This window comes from Microcaecilia unicolor, chromosome 14, assembly GCF_901765095.1.
Source record: "Microcaecilia unicolor chromosome 14, aMicUni1.1, whole genome shotgun sequence".
NCBI classification, from domain to species: domain Eukaryota; kingdom Metazoa; phylum Chordata; class Amphibia; order Gymnophiona; family Siphonopidae; genus Microcaecilia; species Microcaecilia unicolor.
The window spans coordinates 1,563,397-1,579,882 of record NC_044044.1 but is presented as its reverse complement, the minus strand read 5'-3'; the positions used below and the strand labels follow the sequence as shown (position 1 = coordinate 1,579,882).

The 16,486-nt window shown below is 43.1% G+C and overlaps 1 long non-coding RNA gene across 1 annotated transcript in view; it reads right to left on the bottom strand.

Annotated features, from left to right (window-relative positions):
- Positions 1–16,049, bottom strand: part of LOC115457901 — a 33,816-nt gene extending 17,767 nt beyond the window's left edge. Inside the window, exon 1 of the long non-coding RNA XR_003940012.1 lies at positions 15,944–16,049. This is a non-coding gene — a long non-coding RNA (uncharacterized LOC115457901). The remainder of the gene's footprint in view (positions 1–15,943) is intronic.
- Between the last annotated feature and the right edge of the window lie 437 nt (positions 16,050–16,486).

Here is a 16,486-nt window from a genome sequence, read left to right as displayed (position 1 = left end):
TCGTCTAATTGCTGGTCTGGAAGTGGTGCCCTGAAGTGACCAGAAAGATTTTTCCACTCCTGCCCACAGCAACTACTACTAAGTACATAAGTAGTGCCATACTGGGAAAGACCAAAGGTCCATCTAGCCCAGCATCCTGTGACCGACAGTGGCCAATCCAGGTCAAGGGCACCTGGCACGCTCCCCAAACGTAAAAACATTCCAGACAAGTTATACCTAAAAATGCGGAATTTTTCCAAGTCCATTTAATAGCGGTCTATGGACTTGTCCTTTATGAATCTATCTAACCCCTTTTTAAACTCCGTCAAGCTAACCGCCCGTACCACGTTCTCCGGCAACGAATTCCAGAGTCTAATTACACGTTGGGTGAAGAAAAATTTTCTCAGATTCGTTTTAAATTTACCACACTGTAGCTTCAACTCATGCCCTCTAGTCCTAGTATTTTTGGATAGCGTGAACAGTCGCTTCACATCCACCCGATCCATTCCACTCATTATTTTATACACTTCTATCATATCTCCCCTCAGCCGTCTCTTCTCCAAGCTAAAAAGCCCTAGCCTTCTCAGCCTCTCTTCATAGGAAAGTCGTCCCATCCCCACTATCATTTTCGTCGCCCTTCGCTGTACCTTTTCCAATTCTACTATATCTTTTTTGAGATACGGAGACCAGTACTGAACACAATACTCCAGGTGCGGTCGCACCATGGAGCGATACAACGGCATTATAACATCCGCACACCTGGACTCCATACCCTTCCTAATAACACCCAACATTCTATTCGCTTTCCTAGCCGCAGCAGCACACTGAGCAGAAGGTTTCAGCGTATCATCGACGACGACACCCAGATCCCTTTCTTGATCCGTAACGCGGAACCTTGCAAGACGTAGCTATAATTCGGGTTCCTCTTACCCACATGCATCACTTTGCACTTGTCAACATTGAACTTCATCTGCCACTTGCACGCCCAATCTCCCAGTCTCGCAAGGTCCTCCTGTAATCGTTCACATTCCTCCTGCGACTTGACGACCCTGAATAATTTTGTGTCATCGGCGAATTTAATTACCTCACTAGTTATTCCCATCTCTAGGTCATTTATAAATACATTAAAAAGCAACGGACCCAGCACAGACCCCTGCGGGACCCCACTAACTACCCTCCTCCACCGAGAATACTGGCCACGCAATCCTACTCTCTGCTTCCTATCTTTCAACCAGTTCTTAATCCATAATAATACCCTACCTCCGATTCCATGACTCTGCAATTTCTTCAGGAGTCTTTCGTGCGGCACTTTGTCAAACGCCTTCTGAAAATCCAGATATACAATATCAACCGGCTCCCCATTGTCCACATGTTTGCTTACCCCCTCAAAAAAATGCATTAGATTGGTGAGGCAAGACTTCCCTTCACTAAATCCGTGCTGACTTTGTCTCATCAGTCCATGTTTTTGTATATGCTCTGCAATTTTATTCTTAATAATAGCCTCCACCATCTTGCCCGGCACCGACGTCAGACTCACCGGTCTATAATTTCCCGGATCTCCTCTGGAACCCTTCTTAAAAATCGGAGTAACATTGGCTACCCTCCATTCTTCCGGTACTACACTCGATTTTAGGGACAGATTGCATATTTCTAACAGTAGCTCCGCAAGTTCATTTTTTAGTTCTATTAATACTCTGGGATGAATACCATCAGGTCCCGGTGATTTACTACTCTTCAGCTTGCTGAACTGACCCATTACATCCTCCAAGGTTACAGAGAATTCGTTTAGTTTCTCCGACTCCCCCGCTTCAAATATTCTTTCCGGCACCGGTGTCCCCCCCAAATCCTCCTCGGTGAAGACCGAAGCAAAGAATTCATTTAACATTTAACATTAACTTAACATTTCTAGAGCTCTACTAGGGTTACGCAGCGCTGTACAAATTAATAACTAAGGATGGTCCCTGCTCAGAAGAGCTTACAATCTAAAGGACGAAATGTCAAGTTGGGGTAGTCTAGATTTCCTGAGTAGAGGTGTTGTGATTAGGTGCCGATAGCGACATTGAAGAGGTGGGCTTTGAGCAATGATTTAAAGATGGGTAGGGAGGGGGCCTGGCGTATGGGCTCAGGGAGTTTGTTCCAAGCATGGGATGAGGTGAGGCAGAAAGGGCGGAGCCTAAAGTTGGCGCTGGTGGAGAAGGGTACTGAAAGGAGGGATTTGTCTTGAGAGCGGAGGTTACGGGTCGGGACGAGGGGAGATGAGGGTAGAGAGGTAAGGAGGGGCTGCAGATCGAGTGCATTTGTAGGTTAGTAGGAGAAGCTTGAACTGTATGCGGTATCTGATCGGAAGCAGTGAAGTGACTTGAGGAGAGGGGTGATATGAGTATATCGGTCAAGGCGGAAGATAAGACGTGCGGCAGAGTTCTGGATGGACTGAAGGGGGGGTAGGTGGCTAAGTGGGAGGCCGGTGAGAAGTAGGTTGCAGTAGTCAAGGCGAGAGGTAATGAGAGAGTGGATGAGAGTTCGGGTGGTGTGCTCAGAGAGGAAGGGGCGAATTTTGCTAATGTTGTAGAGGAAGAAGCGACAGGTCTTGGCTATCTGCTGGATATGCGCAGAGAAGGAGAGGGAGGAGTCGAAGATGACACCGAGGTTGCGGGCAGATGAGACGGGGATGATGAGGGTGTTATCAACTGAGATAGAGATAGCTGTACCCTCATCTAAAAAGATTCAGATTTTATTTAGTAACCATTAACCCATGCTATCAAGCCAGGAGCGAGAGAGAAAAAGCTCCAACAATATTTAAGAGTTTTTCTTCACCTACCCCACATCTTCTTCCTCTCCTCCACGGCATCCCGGCACTTGCGCTCCTGTCTGTGAACTACATCCCTCTTCGATGTCGGTAAAGGCGTTCTCAGCACCTGAAGCGATTCATTCTCTCTGCTTGCGCCAGCCCTGCAGGCTTCCATCTGCCATCCCGCCCTTGCTGAGGTCATTGCCTGTTTCCTGTCTGGCAGAACACAGCAGATGGAAGCCAGAGGGGCCTGCGCAAGCAGCGACAATGAATTGCTGCAGGCGCTGAGGAAGCCTGTACTGATACCGGGGAGGGAAGGGGATAAGAGACCAGAGCACAGATTCCGGGACGCCGCAGAGGAGAGGGGGGAAGAGAGCAGTGTAGTGCTGCAGCTGGGTAGGCCTCAGCCAAGAATGGGTGGGCCTGTGCCCACCCAGGCCCACCTGTAAAGCCACTGTTACGAGTTAATACAAACAAACTTTTTATAAGATAATGTTTAACTGGCTCATTAAGTATTACCAGAAAACATGAGTTTGGGATACTTCAGCAGAACCATGGTACTGCTAGGTTCATTCTATTCTCTTTTCCATACCCAAGATGTCTTTAGTTTCTTCTTTTACTTAGGCAGGCCCACTAATTTGAAGAGTCCCCTAAATAAATAAAAGCGGGAACAGGAACTGCTGATCAGCGATCCCTGCATGTGTCACAGTGATAAACAGAAGCAGATATAAAGTGTCTGGATTTTCAGATCCAAGGCGCTCCTGAAAATTTTTTAAAAATCATGGGAGAGAAACAATGCCCTGCTGGGCCTAAGGACTGGTTAAAAAACATAGAAGACAGTAGGACTACATAGTTTTCCCAAAAGTAAAAGTGAACACCTCGGGGATCTATACTTTTTGACATAAATTACCTTAAAAAGAGAACAATGAGTGAAGTAATTTTCTTATGGTCTGAAAATTTGATCAAAGCTGTTAAATCACATGTGAACTGTGAGAAATTACAGGAGGACCTGAGTGACTGAAAGATTCATCTGCCATTTGGATGCCCAAATTTAATGTGGACAAGTGCAAAAGTGATGCAAATAAGGAAGAATAACTGAAATTATAGCTACATGATGCTAGGTTCTATATTGGGAGGCACCACTGAGGAAAAGGTTTTAGGTATCATAGAGTGGACAAGATCTTAAAATCTTCTGTTTAGTAATACAGTGGTGGCCAAAGCAGACAATGTTAAAAATTATTAGGAAGAATAAAACAAAGAATATTATAATACCTCTGTATTGCTCCATGGTGACATCATACCTTCAGTACTGTGCACATAGGAATACACCCATAAGAATACATTGGCATCTTTAGCGTTTAGCGTGTACCTATTTTTAACGTGCGCTAAAAATGCCAGTGCGCCTACGTGAAAGACTCCCTTGTATCTCCAAAAAGATATAGAGGAATTAGAAAAGGGACAGAGAAGGGCAACCAAAACGATTAAGGGGATTGAACTCATTTCATATGAGGGAAGGCTTAAGAGGTTAGGGCTTTCAGCTTAGAGAAAAGATGGCTGAGGGGAGATACGAGAGAGGTCTACAAAAACCTGAGTGGAGTGGAACAGGTAAACACAAACTTTACAAAAGTACAAAGACTAAACGCAAGTTATGAAGTTGCTTCACTCAACACAGTTAAGCTCTGGAATTCACTACCAGAAGAGATGGTAAAAGTAGTTATCATAGGTGGGTTAAAAAATGCTTGGGCAAATTCTGGAGGAAAAATCAATAAACAATTATTAACAGGTTATAGCTAGGAAAATTTACTGCTTCTTCTGTGTATTTTGCAATATACTTGTGACATGCAAGGACCACTAAAGGAAACCGCAGAAAAGCAGGTCACGTAAAGGAGATGTACTTAACCAATTTGTGAGTGTTCATAGCACTGCTCTCCCGATTCTGAATTTTCAGCTATATGCTGACCCTAAGCCCTTAATTATCAACTTCCTGTGGATGGTTCATTCCTCTCTTGCCCAGCTCTTAAATCTGAAGAGAACTAAAACGCAAACACGTGCTCTCAGGCTCACCTTGGACTCTGCCCATACATGCAACACTGCCAGCAGCACAACTTTTTTTTTAGCTGATATACTAAATCTTTGATAGGCATCGCCTCTCTGGACTGGCTCTGTGTCCAGTCCTGGCTTTACTCCCAGTGAATGCATGGATTTGAAGTTCTGATTTTGTTGGACCTTGCAGTTTTCCTCTGCTCTGCTGGAGCTCCAAATGGAACCAGCCTCTACTGGGCTATGGTACCATTGGCATTTATTTACAGTTTATTTTTATTTATTTTATTTCTAAAATGTAAAACATGCATGATAAATTCTCAGCAGTTTACAATATTATACATATAATTATACATTCATACTAAAAAAAAAAATCAGGTGACAGTAATCATTAAAACAGCATAAAATCATCTCAAAACCACTTTATAAAATATATATATCCTCATCCGAAGGACTGAATAGTAACTATCTGACTCCATATCCATAAGTGATCTTTGGGGATGGGAGGGGGGGAGGGGGGATTATAGGGGGGGATTCAAAACAAAAAGAAAAACTGTCTAGACTACTAGAGGCTATCGGCTGTCTGTTACATGGTTACTGTTCTTCTGTTGTATTTTCTGGTATAGCCCTGTATATTGCATTATTATTTCTTTAATAAACAGATTCAAACATATATATCCTCATCCCATTAAGTCTCGATATTGAAGACAATTTGAAACAAGTACCCTATATACTCGAATATAAGCCGAGTTAACAGTTTCCTCCCCCCCCCCCCAAAAAAAAGGGGGAACTGTTGACTCGAGTATAAGCTGGGGAGAGGGGGGAGGAGGATATATTCAAGTATAATGTTTCCTCTCTTGTAGTGTCCTGCATTTCTCCCTTTCCTCTTCCCACTTGGTGTGAAGCACTTTTGCCCTCTCCCCCTCCTCTGTCTGTCACCAGTGACTGCCACGTCTCTCCCTCTCCTATCCTCTATCCCCCCTCCCCTTGTGCATGACTGGCATTTCTCTCTTACTTCCCAAGTTCCCCCCCCCCCCCCCCCCCCCCCCGCAGTGACTGGCATTTCTTACCACTCCCTCCTGGCTGCTGTTGCCACCACCGTGGACACAGAAATGAAAGCAAGCTGGATTGATGTTGGGCCTAAGCTTGCACAGATGCTCAAGGCCCCACACTGGACCAGCCTCCTTTCATTTCCCCGTCAACAGCAGTGGCAGCAGCCAGGAAAGAGCAGTGAGAAATGCCAGCCAGCGCAGTGGTGGGGAGCAGTGGGGAGAGAGAAGTGCTGGTCACCGTGGGGAGAGGGGGAAAGCACAGAAATTTCTTCTGACTTGACTATAAGCTGAGACCCCAATTTTTGGGCCCCAAAATTTCAGCTTATATTTGAGTATATACAGTAAATTTTCAAAAATTTTTAAAACTGATCTAAGTTCTATATTGCTCACAGAGTAGGAGGTAAGCTGCTCCTTAATTTAGGGCCGGCAACATAAAAAAATTCAAGTTCTATACTCTTCTAAATGGACTAACTGAAATGAGGGCATATCAAGTAAGCTCACTAAGGCAGATCTTAAAGATGTAATTGGTTGAAGTAAATGTGATGTAGCAGAGAAAACACGTTACCTGAGGGATTTCACAAGCAATGGCTCAGCCTGAGGCTTTCAACACTACCTCCACAGCATTCCCAGTTCTCACCGGCCTGGAAAGCAGAAGCCAGACTTGTGGAAAAAACCCAGATCCTCCACAAGGCAAAGCAACCATTGAGATCATACTCCACATATCCCTAGCTTAGAAGTGAGGTTTAATACTACCAATGGTATGCGTGAAACTAATCCATTTGGAGACAGTGCTCAGGAGTGGAGTCCAATAGCTGAGCCAAAAGACTAGTCATTTTTGTAAACAAACAGGCATTCAGACTTTTTCACCAATGGACAGATGATAGCTTGCATTAACCATACGAAGGAGAAATGGCTCACATAAAAACAGGATCTGCACTACAGGGAGATGGATTTACAGTCAACAATCTCTTAGTAAGACCAAAAGTAAATTACAGGAAACCAAGATGAATGTACGGTATTTCACCTACAGAGTCATCCAATAGGGATCTTGCAGAGGACACTGAAAATTACCCCAAAAATTTTTTTCCAATATTATTATTAGGAGGGTGATTACCCAGTTCACATTTAGAAGAGTCCAAGTTGGTTACACTTGCAAAGACATCGAACTATTTCTTAGACAGCTCTTGTCTTGATTAGCACCAATAACTTCAGAGAAATACCCCTCCTCCTTTTTTTAACCAACAAACAAGTGCTTCTGATAAGAAGCATTTCTTTCTAGACACAAAAGTAGTGTCTCTGGTGACCTGTCCTTATTGCCACTTACGTTCTGCTGCTTCGGTCTGCCTCTTCAACAACTACAAGCCAGAGTAATACAAACACTGTATTCCTCTAGCTTTTAAAATAGTATGTTTAAGAAGCACAGAGCCTAATGCAGAGGGTCCAGAAGTCATTCCAAAAACCTCAGAGAAATACCTCCCCTCTTTTTTTTAAACCAAAAAACAAGTGCTTCCGATAAGAAGCATTTTGTTCTTGACACAACAGTGGTGTCTTGTGGTGACCTGTCCTTATGCCACTTACGTTCTGCTGCTTCAGCCTGCCTCTTCAACAAATACAAGCCAGAGTAACACCAACACTGTATTCCTCTTGCTGGTAAAATAGTATGTTGATGAAGAACAGAGACTAATGAAGGAGTCAAGGAATCATTACAATCTCACACCTGTTCTTCCAAAGTCATATTTTTAAAAATCCGAAGAAAATAATGACGAAGCATGAGCCAGATCCACTAGGCCCAATGACTTGGTATATCTAATGGTAATAGCTGTAGTCTTAGGAACACTCGGTGGATGGAATACAAAATCGACTAGCACTAAACAACTATCAGTCCAACAATATGGTAATGTCTGTACCTTAGATACAGATAATGGCAACACCTTTGAGGAAACAGACGTAAATTTGTGGCCTACAGTATGGGTCAGAGGCTTAATTCTTGTAACAGAAAGAAAAATTGAAGAGGAGAAGACCCAGAGTTGGCTTACCGGCAGGAAGAGAGTGAGAAAATCTTCCAAATAGTTCCTCTCGAGGCTGAGCTCCGACAATAGCATCCGACCTAATAAATATACGTCATCCTTGATTGCTTAAAATTGGGCTGTTACTGCAGCACAAAGCCTCAAGGTATGGCCGCTCGTGCACACCTTGTCTCTTGGAGACACGAGGAGCCTGAAGAGTCAGAGGAAAAGACTTGGAAGATACTTTTCAGCTGGTAAGCATATGCAGCAGCTCCATTTTTATAAAAATTTATAAAAATGGAGCTGCTGCATATGCTTGTAAACAGTAGGTGACTTAGAGGCATATTTTCAAAGCACTTTGGGAGGCTAAGTTCCATAGGTTTCTATGGAACTTTGGGAGGCTAAGTTCTTTGAAAATGAGCCCCATAGTAACATAGTAGATGACGGCAGAAAAAGACCTGCATGGTCCATCCAGTCTGCCCAACAAGATAAACTCATATGTGCTACTTTTTGTGTATTCCCTACTTTGATTTGTAACTGTCCTCTTCAGGGCACAGACCGTATAAGTCTGCCCAGCACTATCCCCGCCTCCCAACCACCAGCCCCGCCTCCCACCACCAGCTCTGGCAGAGACCGTATAAGTCTGCCCAGCACTATCCCCGCCTCCCAACCACCAGCCCCGCCTCCCACAACCGGCTCTGGCACAGACCGTTTAAGTCTGCTCAGCACTATCCCCGCCTCCCACCACCGGCTCTTTTGTAAAGGCGTGATAGCGTTTCCAGCACACGTCTTCACTCTTTACAGAACCGGGGTCAAGATAATCCAAAGCAGCAGTACTTCCTGGCTTCAGGGGAGCCACCCGCTCCACAGAGCTCAAAGAAGCCCCATCTATGCTGCTTACCTACAACAACATGCCAGCACCGGCAGAAGGGGAGGAAGCCTGCACGGGTCCCGCAGGGACTCTGAAGTTGTCAAGAGTCTTTTGTTTTAGAACCGGAGCCGCAGCAGGAGTCGAGGGAAACTCCCACACCTTTCCTCTTCTCTTTCCCATGCTCAGCTAAGGAACAGCCGCTCCAAAACGCCAAATCAAGCCTAGCGTTCAGAGCGCTGCAGGTATGATAAGTCTTCATGACGCCATCTTGGATCCTGCTGTTAATTTAAACACATTTTGCATCCACATAAAGTCCCATAATCACTCCTCTAAGAATGATATTAAAAAAAAAAAAACACAGAAGAATTAGAAAAGGTTCAAAGAAGGGCAACCAAAATCATTAAAGGGAGTGAACTCCTCTCATATGAAGAAAGGCTTAAGCTTGCAGAGCTATTGTTAGAAATATGTAATTTATCCTTAAAATCGAGTGTGGTACCGGAAGATTATAGGGTGGCCAATGTAACGCCGATTTTTTAAAAAGGTTCCAGAGGAGATCTGGGAAATTATAGACTGGTGAGTCTGACGTCGGTGCCGGGCAAAATGGTAGAGACTATTATTAAGAACAAAATTACACAGCATATTCAAAAGCATGCATTAATGAAACAAAGTCAACATGGATTCAGTGAAAGGAAATCTTGCCTCATCAATTTACTACATTTCTTTGAAGGGGTGAACAAACATGTGGATAAAGGTGAGCCGCTGGATATTGTGTATCTGGATTTTCAGATGGCGTTTGACAAAGTACCTCATGAAAGACTCCAGAGGAAATTGAAGAGTCGTGGAATAGGAGGTAGTGTTCTATTGTGGATTAAAAACTGGTTAAAAGATAGAAAACGGAAAGTAGGGTTAAATGGTCAGTATTCTCAGTGGAGAAGGGTAGTTAGTGGGGTACCCTAGGGGTCTGTGCTGGGACCTCTGCTTAACAAATTTATAAGTGACCAAGAGATAGGAGTAACTAGTGAGGTAATTAAATTTGCTGATGACACAAAGTTATTCAAAGTCGTTAAATCGAGATTGGGAGACTGGGCGTCTAAATGGCAGATGACGTTTAATGTGAGCAAGTGCAAAGTGATGCATGTGGGAAAGAGGAATGTCTATACCTCGAATATTGTATTCAATTCTGGTCGCCGCATCTCAAAAACGATATAGTGGAATTACACGGAAAGAGTGAGCCTGGTTTTATGTGAGCCATGCATAGCTGTTTCAAGGGGCGGAGTTGTGATGGATGTGCATATTTTATAAAATATGTGAGTACACACAGACATTTACATATTGAGAGCAGGTGTTAATTTGTGCTTCTAGGAGCTTACTTTAGAAAGCCACATAGGTGCGTATTTTGTCATTTATAAAACAGGCTTAAAATAGGTGGGTTTTATTTATTTATTTTTTTACTTTCCATATAGGCGACATGTATTCATTTATTTATAAAACTGTGTTATACCTTCTTTTCTGATACATTATTATAAAGTTCCCCCTACCTGTTTTTGTTCGTGATATGTACTTTTTATGCTTAGATGTATTTATAAGTCATTGCAAGCAAAGAATTTAGATTTGCAACCTTTAAATTCCTGAAATACATATTTTGACACATGGAAATCTCCTAGGAGAGATTTGATGTATTCTGCTATCTGTAGTGTTGATTTCACATAATGCCTAATAATTAGGGGAAGGTAACCTCTACCTACCCATAGTAAAATCAGTTCTGTTTTTCAGCTGGTTTAACCCCCATGGGTTAATACTCTTCTCTAGCTTGTAATTACATTAGTCCTTATCTATCCATATCTTTCCTTTTAAAAGCCGGCTGAAAACCTTCCCTGGTTCTATAAAATTCCCAACCCACTTGAGTCTGTATGTGGGCCCTCTGGATACTTGGTCCAACTTGGGACATTTTCCACATATCTGATTGTCAAAGAATCCATGCTTTTGATGCCAGAGTTCTTTAGTGAAATGAAAATGGGAATGGGGGAGGAATTTGAGTCTGCCAGTTTAGCTAATTTCTTATGACATGGAGTAAGTGTTGAGACTCTGCTTGTCATTGTACAGACTAATGAGGCTAGAGCACTTGTTATGGTCTGCTGCCCTTCATTGCATGTTGGGGAGGACTTGACAGATTGGGATTCTTCATTTCTGATCTGTCCCTGCAGTTTCCATCTTTGATGATATTCAGGGATTTGAACATCCATTTAGAGCATGCTATGAGTCAGATTTTCTTTTCTTTCCTTTTTTTAAAATAAAAAAAAAATATTTTTTATTTTACATTTAGAAAATATACATTTCCCAATAGTAACAGAAGAAAAAATAAGTAACAAATATCGTGTACTAAATAACTTTTATATTGGCCCACATCCCAAAAAGGAGGACAGCCTAAAGGAAAAAAGCAGCTAATACTAGCAGCAAAGGAATATACAAAGGAAATTAAAGAAGGTAATCTTAACAATCTGGGCCCAATACTATTTATGAACTCCAAAATCACTATTATTTCTCATGCTCCTGCAAAAAGTTCCCTAACTGGGTAAATTAAAAAAAAATTGCTTCACCTGAAAAATGAGCAAACATGTACTGGGGAAATGAAGAAACAAAATTGGCTCTCAAAGCCAGTACACTAACCCCCCCCCCCCCCCCCCTTTTCCAAAGCTGTGTGGTTGAGTGAATGGTCTGTGTTGGCATTGCTGCGTGGCTGCTAGTTTTAAAAGCCAAAAAGCTTTCCTTTAAGCTTGAGTGTTCTGTGAAACATCAGGAAAGACCTGAACAGTCTTCCCACAGGACAACATGGTCTTTTTCTTAAAATATGATCTTAATATCATTGATTTATCAGATTCATTCAGCAGGGTGACCAACATAGTTGACCTAAGATGATACCTGTGGAATTCTCTAAGAGCTAGGTATACTAAACGGCGCTATGGGCGTGTTAGCGTTTTTAACGCGCGTAAGTGGTTTACACGTGTTAAACGCTAACGTGCCCATAGAAATGTACAGGCGCGTTAGCGTTTAACGTGCCTTAAATTTTCAGGCGCATTAAAAACGCTAACGCACCTTAGTAAACATACCCCTAAGAATGCTATCAAATTAGCACTCACCGAAGGGCCCACTTCCTCCAGGACATCCTGGTGGTCACCCCCTCCAACTTTCTTACTAGGAATATAGTAACACTGTACCAAGGAAACCATATCTGAGTTAGGCAAACAAAGGACTTTAAAATATTTGCTAACTAAAATTTCAAACCACAAAAAAAGAGGTGTGAAGTTTTCACAAGAACAATACAAAAACACACTTTGCTATAATCCTGTTCAGCTCTTTCAATAGCTAGATCCACTGTTCAATCTGACATTCAAAATAATCTGAAGAACAGGGAGGAAAACGTCTCAGATAATGCAGGTTATTCAAATAACTGAATCCTGCTGCATCAGTCACTGGCATAAAAAATAACCTCTCCTGCAGTCAGAAAACATTTACTGTAGCTTTATACTTTTTTCATATTATGTATTTATAAATCCCCCAAAACTAATTACTTAGTTTAAATGTAGCATGGCATAGCATGCCATTCTCCCCAACGCTGGCCACCGTTTCGCAGGACCATACCGCTTCTTCGGGGGGTGGGGGGGAACATTTCAAATGCTGCAGACAAGAAATAGAAGCAAATGTTACCAAAAGCTTTTGAAAACAATAATCATTTTCTTAAAAAAGCAGACAGTACACTTACTGTGATATAGTCCAGCAAAATGGTGGCCAGCGTTGGGAGGAGTAACACAGCTGCTACGCTATGCTACATTTAAGCTAAGTAGCTAGTTTTTTAAATGTAAATACTTTATACTTTTACATCTTTTTTTCATATTATATAACAGTAAATGTTTTTATATTGCGAGAGAGTTTTTTTTATGCCAGTGATTGATGCAGCAGGATTATTTAAGTGATTGAAATAACCTACATTATCTGAGGCTTTTTTCTTCCTGTTTTTCAGATTATTTTGAATGTCAGATTGAACAGTGGATCTAGCTACTGAAAGAGCTGAACATGATTATAGTGATGTTTTTTTTTATTATTGTTTTTCTAACTAAAATTTCTGCAGTCAGATGAGTAAGAGGAAAATAAGAAAATGAAGATTCTTACTTCTTAAGGCATTTAAATCTAGAGGCTGTCTTTTATATCTGAAATGCTTGTATTCTGAAAGATAACATCTTATTTTCCACGTTTTGTACAATAGAAGATAAGTGATCCATTTTAATATCTATATCTTTGAATTTAAGAATTGTATCTAAAGTGAAAGAGCAGAGCTGAGGCACCACATCTTATTTTATTTATTTACTAGTAAAAGAAGCCCGTTTCAGAGCAAATGAAACGGGCGCTAGCAAGGTTTTCGTTGCCAACACCCCCCCCCCCCTCCCTCCCTGGCCAACTCCTTCGTTGTTCTGCCATTGCTCCGCCCCCAACGTCATGAGTTTGACGCGAGGCCGGGGCCTGGAGCGATTTCCCACTCCCGCCTCCCTCCCTGCCAACCCCTTCGTTGTTCTGCCATTGCCCCGCCCTCAAGGGCGGGGCCCGGAGCGATTTCCCACCCCCCGCCTCCCAACCCCTTCATTGTTCTGCCATTGCTCCGCCCTCGAGGGTGGGGCCCAGAGCGATTTCCCACCCCACCTCCCTGCCTCCCTGCCAACCCCTTCTTTGTTCAGCCATTGCACCGCCCTCGAGGGCGGGGCCCGGAGCGATTTTGGTGGCTTCACCACCACGAACCTTTTTGAAGGAAGTCAGAGCTTGGTTTCACTGACGTCAGTGTCCTCAGAACGTTGAGGGTGAGTTTTATTATAGTAGATTTGTTACATTTATATCCCACATTTCCCCACCTATTTGTAGGCTCAATATGGCTTACATGGTACCAGAGAGGCGTTACAGACTCTGGTGTAAACAAATACAAAGTGATGTTGTGATAGGATAAAGTTCATGTGGCACAGCCACACTAGGGAATCATACAACGGAAGAGTTGTGTTATGCCCGTTACGTTCTTTAGTTTTGTTGTGTTGCAGAGATGAGGCATTTATGTTGGATCAGTAGGGTATGCCTTTTTAAACAGGTTAGTTTTTAGTGTTTTCCAGAAATTTAGGTAGTCGTTTGTAGATTTCAAGACTTCTGGTAATGCGTTCCACAGTTGTGTGCTTATGTAGGAAAAACTAGACGCAGAAGTTGATTTGTATTTGAGTCCTTTGCAGCTTGGGTAGTGCAGATTTAGGTACGTTCGTGTTGATTTGTTGATAGGTCGATCAAGTCTGTCATGTATCCCGGAGCTTCATTGTAGATAATTTTGTGAACCAGAGTGCAGATTTAAAAAGCAATGTGTTCTTTGATTGGGAGCCAGTGTAGTTTTTCGCGAAGGGGTTTTGCACTTTCAAATCGCGTTTTTCCGAAGTTCACACGTTTGAGTTTCCACATTGAGTGGAACATTTTCTTTGTTGTGGATGTCACTTGGCTCTCTAGTGTTACGATGTGGTCCATTGTAACGCCAAGGATTTTCAGGCTGTCTGAGAAAGGGAGGGTGTAATCTGGGGTGTTGATAATTGTGGGTTTATCCGCGATGTGTAGGGATGAGAGGATGAGACTGTGTGTTTTTTCTTTGTTTAGTTTTAGTTGAAATGCATTTGCCCAATCTTTCAATAAAGATTCAGTATGGGTCACAACTGTCCATATATTTTTAAGGGTAATATCAGCATCAGGCATCAAAGTCCCAGTTGTCATCCCAGAAGGTAATACTACTTCTTTTGGCATCAAACTCTGTTGTCTCATCAAACGATCCTTTGTTCTCGGGTTACTCCTTCTGGAGACAAAGCATTCATCAGTGAAATTGGCTGGGAAAACAAGAGTTCTGTGTCATGCTTGGTATGTGGGCACTTCAGGTTAAATTGAGGGAGGGGGCGTGAGCAAGTGGAGGAGTGGCCTAGTGGTTAGGGTGGTGGACTTTGGTCCTGGGGAACTGAGTTCGATTCCCGGCACAGGCAGCTCCTTGTGACTCTGGGCAAGTCACTTAACCCTCCATTGCCTGCCGCATTGAGCCTGCTATGAGTGGGAAAGCGCGGGGTACAAATGTAAAAAAAAAAAAAAAAAAAAAAGATGACTCAAAGAAGCGCCCTCTGAAGTAGGAGATGTCAGAGTCCCCAGTCTTAACAATTGGTGTGAGATGTTTATCTAGTGGACTTGTTTGTTTCTTTAGGAGTAGATGTACCCATTACCACAGTTTTATTCTTCCTTTTCCTCCCCTTCATTCTAATAACAAGCAACTCACCACACTTTTGTGACCTTGCCAGTGCATGGTGGGAATTTGTAGTTCTGCCTAGTTCCATTCCAATGGAATGCAGTGCAAAGCTGTTCAGAGCGAGGCTTTTTGATCAGTCTTGGTTTATACATTACAAGGAACTAGGCAGGACTATAAATCCCCACCATACACTGCAAGAGAAATAATCATAAAGCAAAATTGGTCTCCAACAATTATTTTCAATTCCAGTTACTGGGTCCATGGAGTCCCAAGAGACCAGGTTTTTCAGCGCAACCAAAATATACGAAGAGCCTCATTTTCAAAGCACTTAGACACACAAATTATGGTACTTTGTGTATCAAAGTTCTTTGAAAATAAGCCCCAAAGTCACACAAGGCCACAGACGAAAACTGTATGAATTTGAGTTGGCCTGTCCGGGTCCCAAGCAGCTGGCACACTTACAGAAATAGGATGCTGGGCTGCCTGAACCTTGGTCTGATTCAGTATAGCTTTTCTTATTGGACATATTCTGAAAACCAAAGCAGACAAGAGAGAGAGAAAGCAAGCAAGCAGTAAAGCACTGATGGATCAAACGTGAGGGAAGCTAGAAATCACAGCATTAAGTCCATCCTTTTTGTCTAGTTTCTCGCAGCGGCGCATTGTGGGATTTAAAATTCCCAGAACGCACTGGGGCCGGATACACTCGCTACCTGGCGCTCTTCTGAAAAGTTGCACAAAGAGGACTACAGATCCCAAAATGCAGTGAGTGTGAGACATGTAAGGTTTCAGACAGGCAGCACTGGAGTCTGAAACTAGGTCCCCTACAGACCCCGGACTACTAGCGTCAGGTTTTGGTGCGCTGCACCGGAGCCTAGACCGTGTTGATATATCGGGAAAAAATACGCTCACCTTCACAGCATAGTCAATGACTCTCTTGACTCCTACCAGCGCACGCAGCGCCATCTTTCTTTCACGCACCACTGATTGCGCCTGTGCCTACGGCCGCCGCCCGGAAGTCAAGAAAAGGAGGGCGGAAGGAGCACTGAGGCATACCCCGACGAGAGGAGAGTTGTTCAGCCAATCACCATGGAGGAACTCTTGCAGCCCGACAAATTCCGCACTCCTCTGGCTCGGCTTCAAAGAACTATGCCGCTTGCTACTGGAGACGAGGAAATAAAAGTTGCTTACCTGTAAATCTTAGTTTCTTACCTGTAACGGTAGTTTTCCGTGGACAAAGGATCTTCTAGCCACACCCCTTGAATATACGCCACGATGACGTGCGTGACCCGGCCATCCAATAGCAACGCTTTAAAAAGAAAGCAAAGAATTAGCGGATTCCCGCCCATACATATGGTATAAATACCCTTGACAGCTCAGACCAGTCAGTTTAATAATATAGCTACGACAACCAGGGAGGGTAGGAAGGGATGGTGTGGCTAGAAGATCCTTTGT